This window comes from Zerene cesonia, chromosome 29, assembly GCF_012273895.1.
Source record: "Zerene cesonia ecotype Mississippi chromosome 29, Zerene_cesonia_1.1, whole genome shotgun sequence".
In the NCBI taxonomy this organism is placed as follows: domain Eukaryota; kingdom Metazoa; phylum Arthropoda; class Insecta; order Lepidoptera; family Pieridae; genus Zerene; species Zerene cesonia.
In genome coordinates, this window is record NC_052130.1 from 5,667,170 (window position 1) to 5,675,181 (window position 8,012).

General features: G+C 32.9%; 1 protein-coding gene across 2 annotated transcripts in view; it reads left to right on the forward strand.

Annotated features, from left to right (window-relative positions):
- Positions 1–3,920: 3,920 nt before the first annotated feature.
- The window catches only part of LOC119837970 (octopamine receptor beta-2R), a 135,451-nt gene continuing 131,359 nt past the window's right edge, over positions 3,921–8,012 (forward strand). For both annotated transcript variants that reach the window (XM_038363773.1, XM_038363774.1), the window contains exon 1: positions 3,921–4,091. The gene's annotated coding sequence lies outside the window, so the exon portion shown is untranslated. The remainder of the gene's footprint in view (positions 4,092–8,012) is intronic.

The following is an 8,012-nucleotide window of genomic DNA, read 5'->3' on the forward strand; positions in this document are numbered from 1 at the left end:
TAATATATTTCTCCTTACAATAAACAAATAAACAAACACAATTTCCATATATTTTTTAAAATTCCGGCGAAGATTTTTATTTCATAGTATATTTCTCTTTACAAAACAAACACAACAAAAATACTTAATAAGCAAAATCGGCCAGCTGTTCATGTGTGATGCCGGAGCCAAGGAGCAATAGGGAATCATTTCTATAAACATACAAGCTGCGCCCCGCGGTTTCACCCGCGTAAATCCGTATCCCGTAGGAATATCGGTATAAAAAGTTGCCTATATGTTATTCCAGTTGTCCAGCTGTCTACGTACCAAATTTCTTTGCAATTGGTTCAGTAGTTTTTGCGTGAAAGAGCATCAAACACACATACCTTACAAACTTTCGCATTTATAATATTAGTAGGATAAATGAAAGACAAGATTGCAAGACGACAAATCGTGCAATGCACATAGTAGCGTTATGTAATTTATTCTGAGCCTGCGATTAAGAGCCTCACGAGTAACTATAGGAGGAGCAGTCCTTCCTCAATTATCTGCAAACGCTGGAATCGTAAATGATGTACTAAATTAGACTAGCTGGAAAGCGCGGCTTCATTTCTTAGATATCGGGGTAGAAATCGTAAATGTCTAATTTACTCCATGTAAATTAGACTAGTTGGAAAGCCCAGCTACATTTCATTGATATCTGAGTGTTAATCCATAAAATATAATGTTTCCGTGTATCAAGTTTTATAGACTGGACCAGCTGTTTTGGTGTGATAGAGTAACATACATTTAACCAAGTCTACGAATGATACGATTTATGTTTAGTCACACCGTGCAAACGCAAATAAAATTAATTTTTTTCAAAAGGGAATTAAAAAATAAATGTTACAATGTTTATTATATATATTCACATCGTCATATTTATCTTTACCTTTAAGATAGGTAAGGATAGGGAAAAGGAAATGGTCCTCCGAGTTCTCCACGCGCAATAAACCTACACTCACACGCATCGGGCCAAACCTCTAAAATTAAAAAAAATTACACATAAACATGAGCCTATTTCTATAATTTTACCATAATAATGGTTTCGATAAGGGATTGTCCTTTTATTTTACGTGTGCATAAGCCCCTGATTTTATTTACTCACACAACAGTAAGAATATTGGTTAATTGCTCCATCTGTAATAAATGATTTTACCACACACGCTGGCAAGAGGACGATATAAATATGGACAAATTCGATCCAAATATGTTATACAACACTTGCAAAGCAACACTTGCTTGAAAGCAGTGGTGGCTCAGTGGTGAGAACCTCGGACTTCAAAATCGATAAGTCGGGGTTCGAGACCGGGCGAGCGTGCAGGAAATAAATTGATTTTTCAATTTATCTGCGCATGAAGTGAAAGAAAACGTCGGGAGGAAACCGGCATGTCCGAGAATCAAAGGTTCGACGGCATGTGACAGCTGCCAACCCGCACTTGGCCAGCGTGGTGGATTATGGCCTGAACCCTCATAGGAGGCCTGTGACCCAGCAGTGGGAACATATAAGGGCTGATGATGATGATTATCAATTGTAAAAATAATATTATGTTGGACAATAGAAGAATCTCAACAATCTCTCAACATCAACAGAAGAAACTTCTTGTGTCGAGATCTGAATATAAGAGTGTTATTGTATAGCAGGATGGATTACAACAATAAAATTTTATTTATGTCCCTCAAACGTACAAATACAGTTATAAAAAAAATACATTTAAGAAAAATAGAGAGAACCGCTTATATTTAACTGATTACTTATAAATAAAATCATAAAATACGTCGCTTAGAATTTAAGTTTAGGGGATAAGTAATTGAGCAAAAAGTAAAATAAAAGAAATGTTGAATTTACTTAACAGATCAGCCATATTAAATAATAATTTAACGACATCCTTAGAACCTATATTCAATTTGATAGGCCTAATAAACTGTCTTTTACAGCGGATTGATATCAAAAAGTTGTATATATTTTCCAATAATGAGAAAACTAATTTGTTTAAAACATATTTTACTTCAACAAATTATATAAATTCGTAGAACCGTAATCGTAATAAGTAATCAATAACAATATATACCCTTGACAGTAGTATTTTGTAATATGCTGATATAATTAGTTATATCACAATATAATAATACATACCGTCGTTCAACAAAGACAACAAAGACAGGTCAATCGTGTGGAGGCAAGGGGCGAGACGCGGGAGGAATGAGCCCGAGCTACATACGCTATGGTGTTAGCAGTTCGGGACTCTATTAAGGGCTGCCACGCACGTGTTATGTAATTTTTTTTATCGAAACTTTTGATTTCTATTATTGAGCTATATTTTCGGATTTTAAATAGATCAAAGTTTTATAATTTTGATTCTATCTTTATACTGGTAATTCTCTATTTAATTCTATTTGGCACATATATTCATATACTAATCGCCAATATAACTAGAAAAATAGCCATAAATTAGGAACGTATATCCAGGAGTTGTGAAACCTTAAGGTTCTCGCAATACCAGAATGATCGAAACATATTATAGTACAAAAACCCGAGCCATAAGACGTCACAAATTTTCTAACCAAATGTAGACGTTTGAGTAATATACACATACATACCGATCCAAAGCGCAAAAATCAAAAAGTTAATATGTTAATACATTTCTCACTTCTTATCTTAACATATATAAATTACGTTTCACATTGTTTGTTCGCAATGGAACTACTCAACCGATTTTAATCAAATTTACATACTATGTGCATTTTGATCCAACATCCACATCCAACAAAGGCCCAGGCATCTCGCTCTAGTAACAAATTATTCTTATAACAATTTTAGTCCGTTGTAAATTACGACGAAATAATTAAATTGTCTCGCTTTCGCAGAGTATGCGTAAATTATTTAATAGAATTAAGTAAATATCTTCCTTGGATCTGTGAAGAAATAAGACAGTTTAATTGAATATATGGCGATTCAAATCTGATCCTGATTTGAATCGCCAATTCGCCAAAATAAGATTAACCCATGAAATTATTAAATTACCACCGATCCTTGATAAGTGTATGAAGTTTGAATTAAATCTGTCCATATAAAGTGAGTCAAAACAGAGTCTTTACGAGTCGGTTATATATAAGCGTACATGTGAAGCTAAGAAAAGCATGTTAAAAAGACGATTGTTTGCCAACTCCTTGCAAAAAAGCAAAATTATTAGCGTTTGAAGGAGATAAAAGCTTTATTTTCGTATATCACCTGATAAAATCATACTTTCTAAATATTTTATACGAATAATATATGCGGCACTTAAATACGTAAGTCCCACAACAAGCAATTCTGTAAGCTGTTAAGTTAGCTGTAAGAAAAAGTATAATAGTTACAGGCCCGAGGTTTTCCCCGCCCAATTTTTGTTCACGTAGAATTTTCGAGATAAAAAGGATTTCATCTTTTCTATTGGGTCTCAAGCAATATCTGTACAAAATTTCATTCAAATTGGTATGGTGGTATAGCCGTGACGAACAGACATACAGAGCTATTTAGACTTTTGTAATATTATTAAAGATTTCTAGAGAATATTACCTCTCTAACGTATCGTAACATGTTTGAATTGTTACGTAATTAATTAAAAACTCAAAATGTTAAACAAACGAAATGAGTATCCACTCGTAAAATATATTTCAACTTAAATGTTACAAATTTAAACAAACTCTAAATAGAATCGAACTTTGCGATTATAACTCTGCGATTTAAATATGTAATTAAAAACTTCGATAAAGAATATTAGCTAAATTAAATGGAAAGGAATGGATTCGTAGCGCTGGCAGCCTAAAAGCCCTTAACGTACATCGTAAAAAAAAGAAAATTCGCGCGTTTTCTCTGCTATTTCCCGCGTTTTCATACAGTCAGCCCCGGTTCAGCTAGTCGCTCGCGAGTCGTCGCGCAGAGCGCACGTGTCGCTGTGTTGTATCACAAAATTCTCATACTATTTCTATCGTGATTAAATTGTGGATTGTCTATGGTGACAGTGGATCAAACGGTGGTGTGTGTGTGTTAAAATAAATTATGTGAGTGTCTGTTTTCCGGCATACAACTGTGTGTAAGTAATATTTATTTTATGAAAACTAAATTCGCTGAAATTTTTAAACACTCCTGAAGAAAAACCTCAGTCTAAAATTGTTAATTGCTCAAATTAATATAAATAATAATAATAAAAAAAAATATTTAAATGTCACAATTCCATCAACAATCTAAACCTAAATAAGTCATTCTCATTAAAATTAATTATCTATTCTATTTTTTACGATGCTAAATAACATTAAATTATATCTAAAACGCGAATCATTCATTTTCGCATCCACCATCGCTACGTGCTACCATAAAAAAAATATTCACACACACGCAAATAATTTTATAGCCTCTTGCATTGTGATTTAAGTTAGTTTCGAATGTTTTTGTGCTGGACGGCAATTATGCCTGCGACGAACAAAAGAACCACGGCCATTTTGTATCGGGCAACATTTTAAACGTAGGTACGTTTAAATCGAATTGTACAGATTAACCACGAATCTCTATTAGGTCTTGTGACAATCTGTATGTAGGTACCTACTGAGATTGATTTATTTCATGTCACCGTCGGCAATATGGAAATATTCGGCTGTTATTCTGTATTGTAATCTTTTCGTATTAATTGTTGCTCTTCTAATAGGTGATTAAGCGCAGAAATTCTACACGCAGTTTATGATGTGTGGAAATTGGAACGTGTATGCAAGTGTGCACTTGATTGTTATGTCATTGTCAGATCATAAATACAGTGGCGTAGCTATCATAGGGCCAGGTGGTGCAGTGCACCAGGGCCCCGGAGCTCAGCGGGGCCCTCTAATCTTAGCTTTGTAAGAGGGGAGGAAGGCGGAAAGAGGGTCCGATTCTTTCCCTATACACCAGGGCCCTTGTCCCTCTAGCTACGCCACTGCATAAATATATTATAAATTGAAAATATTTTCGGTAGGGAACAAATTTCAAGAATAAACTCCACGATGTTGGCGCTCCCATTATTTTCTTTATGTTGGTATAACGAATAAGTATTTGGTATAATTCGTTCTGTACAAATAAGGCTATCAATCCAATTTATGACCGTCCCAACCGTTGCTTAACCTTGATCTGTTAATATTTGGTGAATATCGGCAAAAATATATCGTCTCTGAATTTCAACTGTATAACTATCACGTTCATTTTACATACAGAAGCGAAGTCAGAGGGTCCCGTTTTGCTCTTTGCGTACGGAACCCTAAAATGTAATTATATACTGTTATCCAGCTGTCTACGTAGCAAGTTTCATTGCAACCTCTTCAGCAGTTTTATCATGAAAGAGCAACAAACACACACACATCCTTACAAACTTTCGCATTTATAATATAAGTAGGATATTATCTTAAATTAATTATCACGCTCACGTAAAATCATTACATTGTAAAACGAATTTATTCTTTAAGATTTCAGTAAAGTACATACCAATGTGTAATGACCACTTTTTAATTCAAAGAGAATTTCAGGAGCCTAAAATTATGGGTTTTTTAAAGCAAATTTTAACCCGACACCACTATTATGTCAGTCAGATGGTGAACGACTTTGTAATGAGTCACTTAGTATGACTATAGTGACTCCAATAATGTCAATATCAATGCTATATAATACATTTGATGTTATTAACTGCCAATATGCTGATTTCATACTGTATTCTATAGTACTAGATATTTTTCTAGCCGACTGTTGTTTTTTTTTATATTTTTAATCTATAACTCCGTGGATTTTAAACGGATTGAGGTGATTATTTTTGTGTTTGATGGGCAATGAAATAAATGTATGTAATAATTAACAAATACTGGAAAGTAATAACACGTGGGTAGCATCTAGGACTTGAAAGGAATAAGACTTACTTTAAGCTACTTTTTATTTTTTTATAGTGGGAAATCTTGCATAGATACCCGCGGCCCGGGAAAGAGCCGTGGGTTATGTCGTGTTCTTACCGACCAAAACCCCACTGTGTTCCGTCGAGCCACTTGGGTGAGGGGGCCACGGGAGCTGGTTATAATTCAAAATTTTAACCATTTAAGTATATCTCTTTTTATTACGAGTCAACTTTTTAGCTTCTTAATTTTGTTAATAATACATCAATAAAAATTACATATTATATTCGAATAAAAGCGACATAAACTGATATTCGTAGTAATGAGATAAGAAAATGAGAATATAACATTTTCGCATACTCGAAGATTTTCCTTAAGAAGGCATTACGCAAATCTGATGAGCTTGTGATACCTATAATATATCTTAAAAGTTAAGATAACAAGTGTATCTTGTTGATGAATATTCTACAAAATAATAGCTATTTTTTGATGGAGTCTTAGAGCGAAATAATTCTATTATTTCAATACAATATCTTACAATTTTCTCATGCTTTATTATTTTGAGATAGTTCTCATATTACAAAGTATCTTTATCGCAGTAAATATAAAAAAGAAGGTCTTCTGATACAGCTATTAACTCCAGTCGTTGTCTTAATCTATATAAATTAAAATTACATAAACAAAGTTTGCAGTAATTGCCCATAAATATCAACTAATTATTTAATGCGTTATAATATGACAAACTATAACAATAAAGTGTAACTTGATTGGCATATGATTTTTATATCTAGAAAAATATGACAGAAACAGAGCTTCGGTTAATATTTTGTAGTTGTACGTGTGATCAATAAAAAATAAAAATGTAGAACTGTTTATTTGTTGTTGATATTTCAATGTTCTATGGAATTTTTATATTATAGTTAAAACCCGTTCAAAAAGGGTTTTCTAGAAGAATCTAGTTGTAACTAAATGCTTTGTTCCAACTATTTCTGACTAGGATAATTGCGTTCTAACGAAAAATAAGTTTGACTGTAACATTCTTATACACTGGGTGGAGACGACAATGTCACAATAAATGAAAACACCAACAATATTAGATAATAATAGTATTTAGAAACTATAAGCTAAAAAATGTAACGATATCAAAATAAAAAAATGTAATTTTCATACAAATTAATTAGTACAGAAATTAAAACAAGATGGATCACCATTTATAATTGGTAATTTCATGGAGCGATAAGTTGATAACTTTTGTATGCGTATGGAAGATTTAGGATCTATCTATCAACAGAATGTTTTGTATCATATGAATGTTACAAATAATCAGACTAAACCATTACATACATTGAACATTTAAAAAGTAGTAGCATTAATTGTGAATCGTAATCGTAATTCTATATTATAAATAAAATACAATCATTATAATACCATGTATTATGAGAAATTAATAAATACTTCTTTGCAATTTTAATTTGAAGTATATGACACTTATAATTTTTATAAACAACAGTACTATAATGCAATTATATATATAACAAGTACTTATCACTTTGAATAAGCACGTGTTATATATAACTAGCTGTGACCCGCGGTTGAAACCGCGTAAGTCCGTATCCCGTAGGAAGATCGGTATAAAAAGTGCCTATGTGTTATTTCAGTTGTCCAGCTATCTACGAAGCAAAATAGTATTATTATTCACCAATAGATGTCAGGAAAAAAAAACACGAATAAAACACGAATATGACATTTTCTAAAAAAAAATCCTAGCTAGATCGATTTATCGCCCCCGAAACCCCCTATATACTAAATTTCATGAAAATCGTTGGAGCCGATTCCGAGATTCCAATTATATATATATATATATATATATATATATATATACAAGAATTGCTCGTTTAAAGGTATAAGATAAGTTAAGGTTGCAGGCCTACGTTATAAACTGTCTTTGTAGGTCATATTGTTACATATTTTATCACGCTTGTATAATCGTGCTCCTGCTATTCCCTTATTGGCATTCGAAGCAGCTCAATATTTCTCACATTCATAATGTATTTTTTGAGCAGTGGTGGCTCAGTGGAGAGGACCTCGGACTTAACGTCGAAGTCGAAGGTTTC